Below are 20,827 nucleotides of genomic sequence, written 5' to 3' on the forward strand. Positions count from 1 at the left end.
ATGTGCGACTCATGTTCGACATCCATGGGAGAATCATGACGGAATAAATGATGGAGCTTTCCGCCGAGGTTGGTGATGTTGGTGGTGGTGGTTCTGTACACTCAACATTTGTGTAGGATGACCCACCTCTCGCACCACCACCGATTCATGTTGCCATACCAGTGAAAGACATGGAGGTGGGTAAGGAAGACTCCGATGAAGAGTACGTTGTGGATAGCAACGATAGTGATTCTTCAGAAGATGATGATGAGGAGGAGTTTGTACTGGAGACGCCGGCCAAGACAATGGTGTGCTATGTTTTGCCTCCCCCCTGCGCCACCCGATTCCAGCGCTATCAGATATACCCAGTCACTATCATACATTGGATCTGGACGTCATGCATGAGAAATCTCCTATTTCCAACACCGGGGAAGATGATTATAACCTAGATGGTGGGGTTGAGTTTTGGGTTATACAAAGATACAGTAATGCAGGGTGTGAAGAACTTCAGTATTTGCAGAAGTGTTGAGTACCGAGTGGTCGAATCAGACCGATTAAATTACCATGTGCATTGCCATCAAGCTGCAAATGGAAGTCCATGGAGTCTCCGTATTGTCCTCCGACAGAAATCGGATACTGGTGAGTTCAAGTTTAATTGAGGCGTACTTACTCATTTATGATTGCTATATGTTGAGTAGTTTCCAACCACGGATGTTTTATTTCATTAGGGAGGTCTGAAGGGTTGGTGGAGCGATACTTCTCTAGCACCCACCATGTCCCAAGACCATCGACAGTTGGATAGCAGCATCATCTGCAACGTCATCCTGCCGTTGATACAGTCCAACCCATTCATCAGCATCTCTGTCCTGCAAGGTGCAGTCCGGCAGAGCTATCACTTCAAACCTTCCTACAGAAATGTCTGGATGGTGAAGCAAAAGGAAATTACGTAGATATATGGGGATTAGAAGGAGTCATACAACAAGGTGCTGAAACTGCTGCAGGCACTGCAGAGTTGTTGTCCTAGAACTATTTGTGAGCTCAGGGTCGTACCTTACTATGATGGGCACCTTCTGGTCCACGACAGTAGCATGTTCGATAAAGTGTTTTGGGCTTTCCAATCATGTATTGAGTCTTTCAAGCATTGCAAGCCATTTGTTTTTGTCGATGGCACACATTTGTATGGCAGATACGGTGGGATGTTGTTTATTGTAGTGGCACAAGACGGCAATAGCAATATCTTTCCTATTGCTTTTGCAATTGTGGAGTCCAAGAGTACGGAGTCATGGTCGTTCTTTCTTACTAATTTGAGACTACATGTCACCCCACAACAAGGCCTGTTGATTATCTCTGATAGATCACAGGCAATCAAGGATACACTCAGGGCCGATGATAGTGGTTAGCAACCTCCAAGGGCATTCCATGCTTATTGTATTAGACACATGGCAGCAAACTTCATGTCTCGTTTCAAATCAGCCAAGGGCAAGCGATACCTTATAAATGCCGCTTATAGTCTAAGCAAGGCTAAGTATGAGTGGTACATGGATGCCTTGAGAGGTTTGTCGCGAGAGATGGCGGACTGGGCTGCTCGTTTTAACAAAGAAATATGGCCGCAACACTACGACAGCGGTTGGCGGTTTGGACATATGACAACTGGTGCACGAAATTGTGATCATCAACAATGGCGCCAGAGGACTTGGAGCTTTCAAACATGAATCACATTTTGTCACAATTCCGCACAACTAACCAGCAAGTGCACTGGGTCGTCCAAGTAATAAACCTTACATGAGTAAGGGTCGATCCCACGGAGACTGTCGGCTTGAAGCAAGCTATGGTCACCTTGTAAATCTCAGTCTGGCGAATTCAGATAGTGATGGAGATTTGATAATTAAAAGATAAATAAAACATAAAATAAAGATAGAGATACTTATGTAATTCTTTGGTTGGAATTTCAGATAAGCATATGAAGATGCTTTGTTCCTCCTGAACCTCTGCTTTCCTATTGCTTTCTTCCAATCATTCATACTTCTTTCCATGGCAAGCTTTATGTTGGGCATCACCGTTGTCAATGGCTACTTCCCGTCCTCTCAGTGAAAATGTTCCAAATGCGCTGTCACCGCATGGCTAATCATCTGTCGGTTCTCGATCATGTTGGAATAGGATCCATTGATCCTTTTGCGTCTGTCACACGCCCAACAATCGCGAGTTTGAAGCTCGTCACAGTCATCCCTTCCTAGATCCTACTCGGAATACCACAGACAAGGTTTAGACATTCTAGATCTCAAGAATGACCGCCAATAATTCTAGCCTATACCACGAAGGTTCCAATCTTAGATTAGAAACCCAAGAGATACACATTCAAGCTTGTTTGCATGTAGAACGGAAGGGGTTGTCAGTCACGCGTTCATAGGTGAGAATGGTGATGAGTGTCACATAATCATCACATTCATCATGTTCTTGGGTGCGAATGAATATCTTGAAGAAGAAATAGACTTGAGTTGAATAGAAAAACAATAGTACTTTGTATTAATTCATGAAGAACAGCAGAGCTCCACACCTTAATCTATGGTGTGTAGAAACTCCACCGTTGAAAATACGTAAGAATAAAAGGTCTAGGCATGGCCAAATGGCCAGCCTCCCAAAGAGGGTTTAATCATCAAAACATGATTCCAAGATGATCAAAAGATGAAAATACAATAGTATAAGGTCCTATTTATAGAGAACTAGTAGCCTAGGGTTTACAGAAATCAGTAATTAATGCAGAAATCTTCTTCCAGACCCACTTGGTGTGTGCTTGGGCTGAGCATTGAAGCTTCCATGTGTAGAGATTTTTCTTGGAGTTAAACGCCAGCTTTTGTGCCAGTTTGGGCGTTTAACTCCAGTTTTTGTGCCAGTTCCGGCGTTAAACGCCAGAATTCTTGAGCTGACTTGGAACGCCTGTTTGGGCCATCAAATCTCGAGCAAAGTATGGACTATTATATATTTTTGGAAAGCCCAGGATGTCTACTTTCTAAAACAATTGAGAGTACGCCAATTGGGCTTCTGTAGCTCCATAAAATTCACTTCGAATGCAGGGAGGTCAGAGTCCAACAGCATCTGCAGTCCTTTTTCAGCCTCTGAATCAGATTTTTGCTCAGGTCCCTCAATTTCAGCCAGAAAATACCTAAAATCACAGAAAAACACACAAACTCATAGTAAAGTCCAAAAGAGTGATTTTTATTTAAAAACTAATAAAAATATAATAAAAACTAATTAAAATATACTAAAAACATACTAAAAATAATGCCAAAAAGCGTATAAATTATCCGCTCATCACAACACCAAACTTAAATTGTTGCTTGTCCCCAAGCAACTGAAAATCAAATAGGATAAAAAGAAGAGAATATACAATGAATTCCAAAAATATCTATGACGATCAGTATTAATTAGATGAGCGGGGCTTTTAGCTTTTTGCCTCTGAACAGTTTTGGCATCTCACTTTATCCTTTGAAGTTCAGAATGATTGGCTTCTATAGGAACTCAGAATCCAGATAGTGTTATTGATTCTCCTAGTTAAGTATGTTGATTCTTGAACATAGCTACTTTATGAGTCTTGGCCGTGACCCTAATTATTTTGTTTTCTAGTATTACCACCGGATACATAAATGCCACAGACACATAACTGGGTGAACCTTTTCATATTGTGACTCAGCTTTGCTAGAGTCCCCAATTAGAGGTGTCCAGAGCTCTTAAGCACACTCTTTTTGCTTTTGGACCACGACTTTAACCGCTCAGTCTCAAGTTTTCACTTGACACCTTCACACCACAAGCACATGGTTAGGGACAGCTTGGTTTAGCCACTTAGGTCAGGATTTTATTCCTGTGGGCCCTCCTATCCACTGATGCTCAAAGCCTTGGATCCTTTTTATCACCCTTGCCTTTTGTTTTAAAGGGGTATTGGCTTTTTTTGCTTGCTTTTCTTTTTCTTTCTTTTTCTTTTCTCTTTTTTTTCGCCTTTTGTTTTTCTGCAAGCTTTTCACTGCTTTTTCTTGCTTCAAGAATCAATTTTATGATTTTTCAGATCATCAGATAACATTTCTCCTTTTCCCATCATTCTTTCAAGAGCCAACAATTTTAACATTCATAAACAATCAAATTCAAAAATATGCACTGTTCAAACATTCATTCAGAAAAATAATAGTATTGCCACCACATCAAAATAATTAAACTGTTTTAAAATTTGAAATTCATGCACTTCTTTTTCTTTTTCAATTAAAAACATTTTTCATTTAAGAAAGGTGATGGATTCATTTTCATAGCTTTAAGGCATAGACACTTAGACACTAGTGATCATGTAATAAAGACACAAACATAAATAAACATAAAGCACAATTTTCGAAAAACAAAAAATAAAGAACAAGGAAATTAAAGAATGGGTCCACCTTAGTGACGGCGGCTTGTTCTTCCTCTTGAAGATCTTATGGAGTGCTTGAGCTCCTTAATGTCTCTTCCTTGCCTTTGTTGCTCCTCTCTCATGGTTCTTTGTTCTTCTCTAATTTCATGGAGGAGGATGGAATGCTCTTGGTGCTCCACCCTTAGTTGTCCCATGTTGGAACTTAATTCTCCTAGGGAGGTGTTGATTTGTTCCCAATAGTTTTGTGGAGGAAAATGCATCCCTTGAGGCATCTCAGGGATTTCATGATGAAGAGTTTCCTCATGCTCTTGTCCATGAGTGGGATCTCTTATTTGCTCCATCCTTTTCTTAGTGATGGGCTTGTCCTCATCAATGAGGATGTCTTCCTCTATGATAATTCAGGCTGAATTGCAGAGGTGACAAATGAGATGAGGGAAGGCTAACCTTGCCACAGTAGAGGACTTGTCCGCCACCTTGTAGAGTTCTTGGGATATAACCTCATGAACTTCTACTTCCTCTCTAATCATGATGCTATGAATCATGATAGCCCGGTCTATAGTAACTTCAGATCGGTTGCTAGTAGGAATGATTGAGCGTTGGATGAACTCCAACCATCCCCTAGCCACGGGCTTGAGGTCATGCCTTCTTAGTTGAACCAGCTTCCCTCTTGAATCTCTCTTCCATTGAGCGCCCTCTTCACAGATGTCCATGAGGACTTGGTCTAACCTTTGATCAAAGTTGACCCTTCTAGTGTATGGGTGTGCATCTCCTTGCATCATGGGCAAGTTGAATGCCAACCTTACATTTTCCGGACTAAAGTCTAAGTATTTCTCTCGGACCATTGTAAGCCAATTCTTGGGGTCCGGGTTCACACTTTGATCATGGTTCTTGGTGATCCATGCATTGGCATAGAACTCTTGAACCATTAAGATTCTGACTTGTTGAATGGGGTTGGTGAGAACTTCCCAACCTCTTCTTCGGATCTCATGTCGGATCTCCGGATATTCGCCCTTTTTGAGCTTAAAAGGGATCTCGGGGATCACCTTCTTCTTGGCCACAACTTCATAGAAGTGGTCTTGATGCACCATTGAGAGGAATCTCTCCATCTTCCATGACTCAGAGGTGGAAGCTTTTGCCTTCCCTTTCCTCTTTCTAGAGGTTTCTCCAGCCTTTGGTGCCATTAATGGTTATAGAAAAACAAAAAAGCTTTAGCTTTTACCACACCAAACTTAGAAGGTTGCTCGTCCTCGAGCAAAAAAAGAAAGAAGAGAGTAGAAGAAGAAGAAATAGAGGAGATGGAGGGGGCTTAGTGTTTCGGCCAAAGGGGATAGTTAGTGTGTATGTTGTGTGAAAATGAAAGAGTAAAGATGGATTTATATAGGAGTGGAGAGGGGGGTATGGTTTGGCTATTATGGGTGGGTTTGGGTAGAAAAGTGGTTTGAATTTGAATGGTGAGGTAGGTGGGGTTTTATGAAGGATGGATGTGAGTGGTGAAAAGAATGGTGGGATTTGATAGGTGAGGGGTTTTTGGGGAAGAGGTATTGAGGTGATTGGTGAATGGGTGAAGAAGAGAGAGAGAGATAGGTGGGGTAGGTGGGGATCCTGTGGGGTCCACAGATCCTGAGGTGTCAAGAATTTCTCATCCCTGCACCATGTGGCGTGCAAAACGCCCCTTGCTGCCAATCCTGACGTTAAACGCCAGGCTGCTGCCCATTTCTGGCGTTTAACGCCAGCTTCTTGCCCATTCCTGGCATTAAACGCCAGTCTGGTGCCCATTTCTGGCGTTAAACGCCCAGAATGGTGCCAGACTGGGCGTTTAACGCCCATTCTGCTACCCTTACTGGCGTTTAAACGCCAGTAAGTTTCTCCTCCAGGGTGTTCTGTTTTTCATTCTGTTTCTGCTTTTTCAATTATTTTTGTGACTTCACATGATCATTGATGAATTGGATTTTTGACGGTTTAGAATTTCACAAATGAAATCTCGTTGCAAGTATAGTTTCTAAACCAATCACTAATCCTTTCATACAAAAAAGTTGTTTGTCACTAAAACAAACCCCTAAAATTTACAAACCGAAGTATTCAAACCTCGGGTCGTTCTCCCTAGGAATTGTAATGGAGTGTCTTGTTATCGGTTGTGAGTTATATTTGGGGTTTTGATATGAAGCATGAAAGATAAATGGTGAGAAAGTAAACTAATGGCTAAAAAGGTCTTGGCAAGGGTTGGTGGTCAAAGATCTCTATCCTAATCACTAACCACAATATGAGAATTGGCAAGGATTAATCTCATTAAATCATCCTCTAACTAGTAGTAAAGGAAAGTCAAATGAGCTATATCAATCCTAGTCCATAAGTCCTAACTCTCCACTAATTCAATTAGTGAGAACTAGAGTCAATGAATCCCAATCATCAATTACTTGGACATTAGTAACTCAAGAGTTCCTAAGTTACCTTTCCAAGCCAAGAACATAAAACTCTACTCTAAAATCCAACCAAGCATTTCATCAAACACTTGGAAGGCATAAAAGGAAAGCATAGTAAAATTGCAAGAAAAGTAAATCTACACTACTCAATTTGCAAGGAATTAAACAACAACAAATCAAATGAACACAATTATTATGATTTACCTTGAATTGAATTGAAAGAGAAAGGAAGGAACAAAAGTAGATCTACAACAAAATGCAAGAACAACATAAAGGAGATTACAACAAAAGGATGGAAGAAGAATGAATGTAACAACAAGGAATTGAGAAGATAGAAGTAGAAGAAGATGAATTAAAATCTAGATCTAAAAACTAAACCTAATCCTAATTCTAGAGAGAAGAGAGAGCTTCTCTCTCTAGAAACTAACTCTCACTACTAAACCATACGTGTAGCAACTATGGCAAATCTTATATCGTTTCGAAGCCCCGGATGTTAGCTTTCCAACCCAACTGGAACCGCATCATTTGGACCTCTGTAGCTCAAGTTATGGCCGATTAAGTGCGAAGAGGTCGGCTTAACAGCTTTCCGGTTCTTCCATTTCTTCATGAGTTCTCCAACTTTTCATGCTTTCTTTCTTCATTCCCTTGATCCAATCTTTGCCTCCTAAACCTTAAATCACTTAACAAACATATCAAGGCATCTAATAGAACCAAGGTGAATTAAATTTAGCTATTTTGAGTCCTAAAAAGCATGTTTTCACATTCAAGCACAATTAAAGGAGAATATACAAAACCATGCTATTTCTTGAATAAATATGGGTAAAAGGTGATAAAATCCCCAAAAATCAATACAAAACAAACCGTCAAATTGGGGTTTGTCAACCTCCCCACACTTAAACCAAGCATGTCCTCATGCTTAAACCAAGAATGAAGTAAAGGTATGGCATTTATTCAATGGAAACTAACTAAATGCAATCTACCTATATGCAACTATCTAAATGAATGCAAGTGCTTGGTCAAAATAAATCAATTCCCAAGAAACATATATGCACAAGGGCTAAGGACTAGCAAGTCTAATCCACAATTGAATTGAGTTATTAAATATTTTTACAAACTTGCATGAGGAATGATGATCATAGGTGAAAACATGTAATTGAGCATCAAACCCTCACCGGATGTGTTTGCACTCTATTCGCTCAAGTGTTTAGGGTTGATTCACTCAATTCTCCTCTATTTCATGCTTTCCAAGATTTGTTTTTCTTCTAACAATCAACATTTATTTCATGCATGCATACAAGTATCATGAGGTCTTTTCATTGGTTGTAATGGGGCTAGGGTCAAGGTAGGATGCATATTTGGTCAAGTGAGCTTGAAATTTGAATCTTTGATAAGCTTAAACTTCCCACCTAACCTATGACATCCTATACAATTAAGTTCTAACCTAACTACCCATTTTCTCACTTTTTCACATACTCATGCATTTTCTTTTCATTTCACAGCACTTATGCATTGATCTTATTGAGCTTCACTTTGGGGCATTTTGTCCCCTTTTTATTATTTTTATTCTTTTTTTTCTTTCTTTTTCTATTTTTTTTCTTTTCTATATTGTTTTTTTCTTTTTCACTTTTATTTCTTTTTCTTTTGTTTTTCTTATTTTTTTCTTTTTATATACAAGAACCTCAATGCATAAGGTTTTACATTTGATCAATACATGAGTATGTACCCAATTCCCAATATTTCCAATAACATTACAAAACTACCCTTTTATTCACCCAATGTCCCAAGGTTCCCACACTTGAATGATACTCACACACACTAGCCTAAGCTAATCAAAGATCCAAATAAGGACAATTATTGTTTTTCGCTTTAGGCTTGTAATGTGCTAAAATAAGAACAAGTGGGTTAAGCGTAGGCTCAAATTTGCTAACAATGGAAGATAAAAGGTAGGCTATTTGGGTAAGTGAGTTAAATGAAATGATGGCCTCAATCACATAAATGCATGAATACACAATAATGGACATAAAGAATCAAACAAATCAAAGATTACAATCATAGAAAGAGAATAATGCACACAAGAAGGAAAAATAAGTGGTTATAAGATGTAACCACATCATTAGGCTCAAGTCTCACAAGCTTGTGTTCTTAGCTCATAAATCATGTTCCACAAAATATATAATTCAAGCAAGTTCTATGAAAAGTTTTCCACTCAAATCAATTGGTGCCCTATAGATAGAAATCCGTGGAAAATTTCATTATTTTGACTAAGCTTATTGTGTATATATATATGCAAAAATAAGAAAATGCAACAAAAATCCAAAAAACCTAAAATGAAATGCAAAAGTGTTGGAGTTAGAAATTTGTCACCCAAGATTGCCGATCGGTCGGACGACCTCCCCACACTTAAAAGTTTGCACCGTCCTCGGTGCACTCAAAGATGAGCAAGGGGGTACGGCGACTCTCCGGATTGCTATGTGTTCTTTCTTCCGCTTCCATGGTTGCTTGTGGTGCATTCGTTATGAAAAACAAAAATATAACACCATAAGATGAGAAGATATAAAAGCAAGGAAGCATACATTGTTGGAATGAGGTAAATCACTAGAATGAGGTGAGTGAATTAGTGTAACATTAAGAAATATTAGGTGTGTGAATTCTAAATTGCGCGGTTTAGAATACACATTAGCATAAAAGCTATGTCACAAAAGAAGCATGCACTTCACTTATCCTAATGTGCTTGAGATGCTTTAAGTAAGCTTGTAAGGTAAGACAAGCATTAGAGAAGCATGAAAGCATTCAAGTCAAACATATGGATGGATATAATCATGAACACAATGCATTAAGGTAAATGCACAACATCATCCATCAAGAGGTTGCCTAATCAAAGAATACGGTTCCAAATCACATGGTGGCTAGCTACAACATGCAATTCAAAAGAGTTATAAGCTCGAAGACAATTCTCATCACTTGGTATTTTTTTCAAAAGGTAAGCATGAAGAACTCAAAACCAAGTAACAAAATATAACCTCAATCATAGAATCCAACAAAGATTATCTAAAAACATTCATGCTAAAATAGCATTTAGGCAATAAGGGATATAGCAATGTATAGTAAACAAAGTCAATACTCCAACACTTATGATGAAAAGAGAGAAAATAAAATGAAAACTAAACTAAAACTAACTAATCAACTAACTAACTAACTAACTAATTTGTTAACTAAAATAAATGGTTGTCAATGGTGTTTGGAAGTGTTGGATGAGGGGTAGGAGAAAGGAGAAGGAAAGAAATAGAAAGAGGAGAAGAAAAGAAATGTGGTGAAGGAAGGAAATCTGCGCGTACGCGCGCATGCCGCGCGCGCGCGGATGGCTTATTTCGAGAGTGACGCGTACGCGTCATGTGCGCGAGCGCGCAAATAGGTTTGTGCCAAAGGCACAACGTTGGCGCGGCGCAGGCACAACTCTCTGGAAAATGTATGGAGGTTGGAACTTCTCAATCCACGTGTACGCACGCATGGCGCGTGCGCGTGGATGGTCGAAAATGCTGTAAGTGCGCGTACGCGCCATGTACGCGTACGCGTGGATGGTGCTCTGTTTTTCAAAAAATTTTTTCTATGTTTTTGCACCAATCCAAGCATTCCAAACCTCCAAACACCTACCAAAACACCACAAAACCTTATTCAACATACTTAAACTACCAAACATACTCAACTAACTAAACAAAACATGAAATTAAACTAATTCTACCAATATATACAAAAGAGAAAATGAAAGGATTTTACCATGGTGGGTTGTCTCCCACCTAGCACTTTTGTTTATTGTCCTTAAGTTGGACTTATGGGGAGCTCCTCATCAAGGTGGCTTGTGCTTGTATTCATCTTGAAACTCCCACCAATGCTTGGTTCTCCATTGTGCCCCAAGATTCTTCATGGATTGAGCCAAGTCTTGATGGAGTTCTTCACAAGCTTGGGGCTCCCAAAGTTGATCCTCATGTGTTCCCGGATCCCATATTTTGTTTTCACACCCATCTCCAAGTTGATTATCATTAATCCATGTGGGTGGTGAGCAAAGTGAATTCTCAAGGAAATGACCAAACATCCTTCTAGACCCAAGCGATCTAGTTCTACACCAACTTTTACAATTAAGCTTTGAGCATGCAACCATAATGAACCTAGAATGATATTTCAAACCACTAACCATCTCCTTTTTACTCTTAAAGCCACAAATATGTCTTAGTTGACCATCCGTCTTAAGCAAACCATATTCAAGGGGAATAATAAAGCTTGAGCATAAGGAATTTACCCACTTGAATGAGAGAATGGATGGTGGTGGCTTGGGGAGAGGTATCTCCAATGTGCTAGCGAGCTTCACTCCCTTGTGTTCTTCCTTGTCAATCTCTACCTCTTCATAAACTTCTTCATTCTCAATCCTTTGTTCATCAATTTCATCTAGCTCGTCTTCATCACTCAAGTCATAAATGGGAGGTTGAGAGAAATCTACCTCCACATCACTTTTAAATTCATTGGGAGAGGGTTCTTCAAATTCAAAGGATTCTTCATCAAGAAGATTGGATGCATGATCTTCATCACCAAGGGAACTCAATTCTTGCTTCATTCTCTCCAAGTCTTCATATAGAATATGCCTTGGAGGTTGTGCACATTCCTCCTCAACATCAAATTTACTCTTCTTGGAGGGATTTTCTTTGATTTTAGCTTCCCATGGAAGTTCCGCATCTCCTAAGTCTTCAACCACTTCTTCCTCTTCTTCAATGGTCATAGGTTCCCCCAATTGTTCTAACACAAAGTAGCCTTCCTCCTTTTCCACCGGAGTTTCCAATCTCTCCTTCATGCTATGCTCTTCTTGAGCCATGGGAGTTCCTTGAGTGTCCAAAAGTTGGGATGCTAACCGGTTTACCATCGCATCCAAGGCGGTCATGAATTGTTGCACATCCCTTGTCATCTCCTCATGTCCTTGAAGAAGAACACCAAGGGTTCCATCCATTAGAGGTTGGAGTGGATAAGAAGGTTCATTGTCTTGGAGAAAGGGTTCATTATAGGAAGGTGGTTCTTCTTGGTGAGGTGGTGGTGTGTATTGAAGTGGTTCTTAGGAGTAGTAATCTTGGAATTGTGGTTCCATGTATGGCTCATATGGTTCAAAAGGGGGTTGGTATGGTGGGTAAGGATCATGGTCATATGGAGGTGTTTGTTGAAAATAAGCTTGTGAGTGTGGTTGAGGGTCATGTTGAGGATATGACTCATAGGCATATAGTGGTGGTTCTTGGAAATCACAAGGAGATCCACCATAGCCATTTGATTGATATGCATCAAAGAATGGCTCTTCCTCATAGTGCATTGGTGGGGGTTGTTGCCAAGAGGATTGATCATAAGCATATGGCTCCTCCCACCTTTGATTGTCCCATCCTTGATACACATCTCCATTATAGTCCTCATCACCTACAACATAGTTGTAATCACACTCATAGCCAAAATGAGAATTCATGGTGAAAAGATAAAATAAAAACAAAAGCTAATAGAAAACAAAAGAAGCAAAATTCTACAACTAGCAAATAAAGCAAAAAGCGAGATATTCACACTATTCACATATGTACAATAACCAATAACATAACACCATTGCAAATCCCCGGGAACGGCGCCATTTTGATGAATTGGATTTTTGACGGTTTAGAATTTCACAAATGAAATCTCGTTGCAAGTATAGTTTCTAAACCAATCACTAATCCTTTCTTACAAAAAGTTGTTTGTCACTAAAACAAACCCCTAAAATTTACAAACCGAAGTATTCAAACCTCGGGTCGTTCTCCCTAGGAATTATAATGGAGTGTCTTGTTATCGGTTGTGAGTTATATTTGGGGTTTTGATATGAAGCATGAAAGATAAATGGTAAGAAAGTAAACTAATGGCTAAAAAGGTCTTGGCAAGGGTTGGTGGTCAAAGATCTCTATCCTAATCACTAACCACAATATGAGAATTGGCAAGGATTAATCTCATTAAATCATCCTCTAACTAGTAGTAAAGGAAAGTCAAATGAGCTATATCAATCCTAGTCCATAAGTCCTAACTCTCCACTAATTCAATTAGTGAGAACTAGAGTCAATGAATCCCAATCATCAATTACTTGGACATTAGTAACTCAAGAGTTCCTAAGTTACCTTTCCAAGCCAAGAACATAAAACTCTACTCTAAAATCCAACCAAGCATTTCATCAAACACTTGGAAGGCATAAAAGGAAAGCATAGTAAAATTGCAAGAAAAGTAAATCTACACTACTCAATTTGCAAGGAATTAAACAACAACAAATCAAATGAACACAATTATTATGATTTACCTTGAATTGAATTGAAAGAGAAAGGAAGGAACAAAAGTAGATCTACAACAAAATGCAAGAACAACATAAAGGAGATTACAACAAAAGGATGGAAGAAGAATGAATGTAACAACAAGGAATTGAGAAGATAGAAGTAGAAGAAGATGAATTAAAATCTAGATCTAAGAACTAAACCTAATCCTAATTCTAGAGAGAAGAGAGAGCTTCTCTCTCTAGAAACTAACTCTCACTACTAAACCATACGTGTAGCAACTATGGCAAATCTTATATCGTTTCGAAGCCCCAGATGTTAGCTTTCCAACCCAACTGGAACCGCATCATTTGGACCTCTGTAGCTCAAGTTATGGCCGATTAAGTGCGAAGAGGTCGGCTTAACAGCTTTCCGGTTCTTCCATTTCTTCATGAGTTCTCCAACTTTTCATGCTTTCTTTCTTCATTCCCTTGATCCAATCTTTGCCTCCTAAACCTTAAATCACTTAACAAACATATCAAGGCATCTAATAGAACCAAGGTGAATTAAATTTAGCTATTTTGAGTCCTAAAAAGCATGTTTTCACATTCAAGCACAATTAAAGGAGAATATACAAAACCATGCTATTTCTTGAATAAATATGGGTAAAAGGTGATAAAATCCCCAAAAATCAATACAAAACAAACCGTCAAATTGGGGTTTGTCAACCTCCCCACACTTAAACCAAGCATGTCCTCATGTCCTCTGCCAAGGATGATGGATTCATCTATACACTTCCCATTCTCTAGGACTATGAAATCAGCAGGGATGTAATGGCCTTCAACTTTTACCAAGACATCCTCTACAAGTCCATAAGCCTGTTTCTTTGAATTGTCTGCCATCTCCAGTGAGATTCTTACAGCTTGTACCTCAATGATCCCTAGCTTCTCCATTACAGAGAGAGGCATGAGGTTTATGCTTGACCCTAGGTCACACAGAGCCTTCTCAAAGGTCATGGTGCCTATGGCACAAGGTATTGAGAATTTTCCAGGATCTTGTCTCTTCAGAGGTAATCTCTACCTAGTCAAGTCATCCAGTTCTTTGATGAGCAATGGAGGTTCATCCTCCCAAGTCTCATTACCAAACAACTTGGTATTTAACTTTATGATTGCTCCAAGGTACTTAGCAACTTGCTCTTCAGTAACATCTTCATCTTCTTCAGAGGAAGAATACTTATCAGAGCTCATGAATGGTAGAAGTAAATTCAATGGAATCTCTATGGTCTCTGTGTGAGCTTCAGATTCCCATGGTTTCTCATCAGGGAACTCCATGGAGGTCAGTGGACGTCTATTGAGGTCTTCCTCAGTGGAGATCACTGCCTCTTCCTCCTCTTCAGGTTCGGCCATGTGAGACGTGTTTATGGCCTTGCACTCTCTCTTTGGATTCTTTTTTGTATTGCTTGGAAGAGTACTAGGAGGGAGTTTAGTAATTTTCTTACTCAGCTGACCCACTTGTGCCTCCAAATTTCTAATGGAGGACCTTGTTTCAGTCATGAAACTTTGAGTGGTTTTGATTAGATCAGAGACAATGGTTGCTAAGTTAGAGTGGCTTTGCTTAGAATTCTCTGTCTGTTGCTGAGAAGATGATGGAAAAGGCTTGCTATTGCTAAACCTATTTCTTCCACCATTATTGTTGTTGAAATCTTGTTGAGGTCTCTATTGATCCTTCCATGAGAGATTTAGATGATTTCTCCATGAAGGATTAAAGGTGTTTCCATAGGATTCTCCCATATAATTCACCTCTTCCATTGCTGGGTTCTCAGGATCAAAAGCTTCTTCTTCAGAGGAAACTTCCTTAGTACTGCCTGTTGCTGCTTGCATTCCAGACAGACTCTGAGAAATCATATTGACTTGTTGGGTCAATATTTTATTCTGAGCCAATATGGCATTCAGAGTATCAATCTCAAGAAATCCTTTCTTCTGAGTTGTTCCATTATTCACAGGATTCCTTTCAGAAGTGTACATAAATTGGTTATTTGCAACCATTTCAATGAGTTCCTGAGCTTCTGCAGGCATCTTCTTCAGATGAAGAGATCCTCCAGCAGAGCTATTGATGAGCGGATAATTTATACGCTTTTTGGCATTGTTTTTAGTATGTTTTTAGTAGAATCTAGTTACTTTTAGGGATGTTTTCATTAGTTTTTATGTTAAATTCACATTTCTGGACTTTACTATGAGTTTGTGTGTTTTTCTGTGATTTCAGGTGTTTTCTGGCTGAAATTGAGGGATTTGAGCAAAAATCAGATTCAGAGGTTGAAGAAGGACTGTTGATGCTGTTGGATTCTGACCTACCTGCACTCAAAGTGGATTTTCTGGAGCTACAGAACTCGAAATGGCGCACTTCCAATTGCGTTGGAAAGTAGACATCCAGGGCTTTCCAGCAATATATAATAATCCATACTTTGGCCAAGAATAGATGACGCAAACTGGCGTTCAACGCCAGCTCTCTGCCCAATTCTGGCGTCCAGCGCCAGAAAAGGATCCAAAACCAGAGTTGAACGCCCAAACTGGCACAAATGCTGGCGTTCAACTCCAAGAAGGACCTCTACATGTGCAACACTCAAGCTCAGCCAAAGCACACACCAAGTGGGCCCCGGAAGTGGATTTATGCATCAATTACTTATTTCTGTAAACCCTAGTGACTAGTTTATTATAAATAGGACCTTTTACTATTGTATTAGACATCCGGGATTGTATTATTGATCCTGTGATCACGTTTTGGGGGCTGGCCATTCGGCCATGCCTGGACCTTTCACTTATGTATTTTCAACGGTAGAGTTTCTACACTCCATAGATTAAGGTGTGGAGCTCTGCTGTTCCTCAAAGATTAATGCAAAGTACTACTGTTTTCTATTCAATTCATCTTATTTCACTTCTAAGATATTCATTCGCACTTCACTCTGAATGTGATGAACGTGACAATCATCATCATTCCCTATGAACGCGTGCCTGACAACCACTTCCGTTCTACCTTCGACTGAATGAGTATCTCTTAGATCTCTTAATCAGAATCTTCGTGGTGTAAGCTAGAATGATGGCGGCATTCAAGAGAATCCGGAAAGTCTAAACCTTGTCTGTGGTATTCCGAGTAGGATTCAATGAATGAATGACTGTGACGAGCTCCAAACTCGCGATTGCTGGGCGTAGTGACAGACGCAAAAGGATAGTAAATCCTATTCCAGCAGGATCGAGAACCGACAGATGAATAGCCGTGCCGTGACAGGGTGCGTTGACCATTTTCACTGAGAGGATAAGATAAAACCATTGACAAGGGTGATGCCTCCAGACGATTAGCCGTGCCGTGACAGGGCATTTGGATCATTTTCCCGAGAGAAGACCGAAAGTAGCCATTGACAATGGTGATGTATCACATAAAGCCAGCCATGGAAAGGAGTAAGACTGATTGGATGAAGATAGCAGGAAAGCAGAGGTTCAGAGGAACGAAAGCATCTCTATTCGCTTATCTGAAATTCTCACCAATGAATTACATAAGTATTTCTATCCTTTATTATTTATCTTCTAATTATCTAATCCAATCACATTTAACCCTACCTGACTGAGATTTGCAAGGTGACCATAGCTTGCTTCATACCAACAATCTCCGTGGGATTCGACCCTTACTCACGTAAGATATTACTTGGACGACCCAGTGTACTTGCTGGTTAGTTGTGCGAAGTTGTGAACCATGGTATTGGCATCATGTGTTTGGCGCCATTACCAGGGAAAGAAAGAGCAATGAATTTTACATAATTAAAGTGTAATCACAATTTCTGCGCACCAAGTTTTTGGCGCCGTTGTCGGGGATTGTTCGAGTTTGGACAACTGACGGTTCATCTTGTTGCTCAGATTAGGTAATTTTCTTTTTATTTTATTTTCAAAAGAAAATTTTTCAAAAATCTTTCAAAAATTTCTCATATGTTTTCGAAAAAAAAATGTGTTTTCAAAAAAATATTTTTCTTCAACATTTTTAAGAATGAATTCTAGTGTTTCATATAACATGTTTTAGCTTGGCTGGCTATTAAGCCATGTCCAATTCCCAGGATTTTGATTGAGGAATATGAATTCATTACTTCCTTTTTCCCAAATATTTTCGAAAAAATTAAAAGAAAATACAAAAAAAATCATAAAATCATAAAAATCAAAAATATTTTGTGTTTCTTGTTTGAGTCTTGAGTCATGTTATAAGTTTGGTGGTGTCAATTGCATGTGCATCTTGCATTTTTCGAAAATTTTCATGCATTCATAGTGTTCTTCATGATCTTCAAGTTGTTCTTGGTAAGTCTTCTTGTTTGATCTTTGCATTTGCATGTTTTGTGTCTTTTCTTGTTTTTTCATATGCATTCTTGAATTCTTAGTGTCTAAGCATTGAAGAATTCTAAGTTTGGTGTCTTGCATATTTTCTTTGCATTAAAAATTTTTCAAAAATATGTTCTTGGTGTTCATCATGATCTTCATAGTGTTCTTGGTGTTCATCTTGACATTCATAGCATTCTTGCATGCATCACATGTTTTTATCTAAAATTCTCATGCATTGCATCATTTTTCTTGTTTTTCTCTCTCATCATAAAAATTCAAAAAGAAAAAAAAATATCTTTCCCTTTTTCTCTCTTAAAATTTCGAAAATTAGATTTGACTTTTTCAAAAATTTTTAAAATCTAGTTGTTTTTATGAGTCAAATCAAATTTTCAATTTAAAAATCTTATCTTTTTCAAAATCTTTTTTAAAAATCAAATCTTTTTAATTTTTCTTAGTTATTTTTGAAAATTTTAAAAATATTTTTCAAAAATTTTTTTCTTATTTTTGTATCAAATTTTCGAAAATAACAACAACAATTAATGTTTTGGTTCAAAAATTTCAAGTTTGTTACTTGCTTGTTAAGAAAGATTCAAACTTTGAGTTCTAGAATCATATCTTGTGATTTCTTGTGAATCAAGTCATTAATTGTGATTTTAAAAATCAAATCTTTTTCAAAAACTAATTTCAATCATATCTTTCTATCTTTTTCAAAAATTTGATTTCAAAATATCTCTTTATCTTATCTTTTTCAAAATTTGATTTCAAAATATCTTTTCTAACTTCTTATCTTCTTATCTTTTTAAAATTGATTTTCAAAATTTGTTTCAACTAACTAACTAACTTTTTGTTTGTTTCCTATCTTTTTCAAAACCACCTAACTAACTCTCTCTCTCTAATTTTTGAAAATATCTTCCCTCTTTTTCAAAAATTCTTTTTAATTAACTAATTATTTTAAATTTTTATTTTAATTTTCGAAAAAAATCACTAACCTTTTTCAAAAATTATTTTCGAAAATCACTAACCATTTTTCAAAAACAATTTTCAAAAATTCCCTCTCTCTCTCTTTTCTTCTCCTTTTCTTCCACTCACCTAAAGGGAACCTCTATACTTGGGTAAAAAAGGATCCCTATTATTATTATCTTTCTATGCCCTCTTCTTTGTCATATGAGCAGGAGCAAGGACAAGAACATCCTTGTTGAAGCAGATCCAGAACCTGAAAGGACTCTGAAGAGAAAACTAAGAGAAGCTAAATTACAACTATCCAGCAAGCACCTGTCAGAAATTTTCGAACAGGAAGAGGAGATGGCAGCCAAAAATAATAATAATGCAAGGAGAATGCTTGATGACTTTACTGCACCTAATTTCAATTTACATGGAAGAAGCATCTCCATTCCTACCATTGGAGCAAACAATTTTGAGCTGAAACCTCAGCTAGTTTCTCTGATGCAGTAGAACTGCAAGTTTCATGGACTTCCATCTGAAGATCCTTTTCAGTTCTTAACTGAATTCTTGCAGATCTGTGATACTGTTAAGACTAATGGAGTAGATCCTGAAGTCTACAGGCTCATGCTTTTCCCTTTTGCTGTAAGAGACAGAGCTAGAATCTGGTTGGACTCTCAACCCAGAGACAGCCTGAACTCTTGGGATAAGCTGGTCACGGCTTTCTTAGCCAAGTTCTTTCCTGCTCAAAAGCTAAGCAAGCTTAGAGTGGATGTCCAAACCTTCAAACAAAAAGATGGTGAATCCCTCTATGAAGCTTGGGAAAGATACAAACAGTTGACTAAAAAGTGTCCTTCTGACATGATTTCAGAATGGACCATCCTGGATATATTCTATGATGGTTTATCTGAATTAGCTAAGATGTCATTGGATACTTCTGCAGGTGGATCCATTCACCTAAAGAAAACGCCTGCAGAAGCTCAAGAACTCATTGACATGGTTGCTAATAACCAGTTCATGTACACTTCTGAGAGAAATCCTGTGAGTAATGGGACGCCTATGAAGAAGGGAGTTCTTGAAATTGATACTCTGAATGCCATATTGGCCCAGAACAAAATATTGACTCAGCAAGCCAATATGATTTCTCAGAGTCTGAATGGAATGCAAGCTGCATCCAACAGTACTTAAGAGGCTTCTTATGCAGAAGAAGCTTATGATCCTGAGAACCCTGCAATAGCAGAGGTGAATTACTTAGGTGAACCTTATGGAAACACCTATAACTCATCATGGAGAAATCATCCAAATTTCTCATGGAAGGATCAAAAGCCTCAACAAGGCTTTAATAATGGTGGAAGAAACAGGTTTAGCAATAGCAAGCCTTTTCCATCATCCACTCAGCAACAGACAGAGAACTCTGAACAAAATACTTCTAATTTAGCAAATTTAGTCTCTGATCTATCTAAGGCCACTGTGAGTTTCATGAATGAAACAAGGTCTTCCATTAGAAATTTGGAAGCACAAGTGGGCCAGCTGAGTAAAAGGATCACTGAAATCCCTCCTAGTACTCTCCCAAGCAATACAGAAGAGAATCCAAAAGGAGAGTGCAAGGCCATTGACATAAGCACCATGGCCGAACCTGTAAGGGAAGGAGAGGACGTGAATCCCAAGGAGGAAGACCTCCTGGGACGTCCAGTGATCAATAAGGAGCTTCCCTCTGAGGAACCTAAGGAATCTGAGACTCATCTAGAGACCATAGAGATTCCATTGAACCTCCTTATGCCATTCATAAGCTCTGATGAGTATTCCTCTTCTGAAGAGAATGAGGATGTTACTGAAGAGCAAGCTGCCAAGTTCCTTGGTGCAATCATGAAGCTAAATGCCAAATTATTTGGTATTGAAACTTGGGAAGATGAACCTCCCTTGTTCACCAATGAACTAAGTGATCTGGATCAACTGACATTGCCTCAGAAGAAACAGGATCCTGGAAAGTTCATAATACCTTATACCATAGGCACCATGATCTTCAAGGCTTTGTGTGACCTTGGTTCAGGAATAAACCTCATGCCACTCTCTGTAATAGAGAAACTGGGAATCTATGGGGTGCAAGCTGCTAAAATCTCATTGGAGATGGCAAACAATTCAAGAAAACAGGCTTATGGACAAGTAGAGGACGTGTTAGTAAAGGTTGAAGGCCTTTACATCCCTGCTGATTTCATAGTCTTAGATACTGGAAAGGAAGAGGATGAATCCATCATCCTAGGAAGACCTTTCCTAGCCACAACAAGAGCTGTGATTGATGTGGACAGAGGATAATTGATCCTTCAATTAAATAAGGACAACCTTGTGTTTACAACTCAAGGATCTCTCTCTGCATCCATGGAGAGGAAGCATAAAAAGCTTCTCTCAAAGCAGAGTCAACCAAAGACCCCACAGTCAGACTCTAAGTTTGGTGTTGGG

At 38.7% G+C, this 20,827-nt stretch overlaps 1 non-coding gene across 1 annotated transcript; it reads right to left on the bottom strand.

Annotated features, from left to right (window-relative positions):
* Positions 1 to 19,129: 19,129 nt before the first annotated feature.
* On the bottom strand, positions 19,130 to 19,238 carry LOC112725009 (small nucleolar RNA R71). Its single transcript, XR_003164142.1, has one exon. It is a non-coding gene; the product is annotated as a small nucleolar RNA R71 (small nucleolar RNA).
* Between the last annotated feature and the right edge of the window lie 1,589 nt (positions 19,239 to 20,827).

Source organism: Arachis hypogaea, chromosome 11 (assembly GCF_003086295.3).
Source record: "Arachis hypogaea cultivar Tifrunner chromosome 11, arahy.Tifrunner.gnm2.J5K5, whole genome shotgun sequence".
In the NCBI taxonomy this organism is placed as follows: Eukaryota; Viridiplantae; Streptophyta; class Magnoliopsida; order Fabales; family Fabaceae; genus Arachis; species Arachis hypogaea.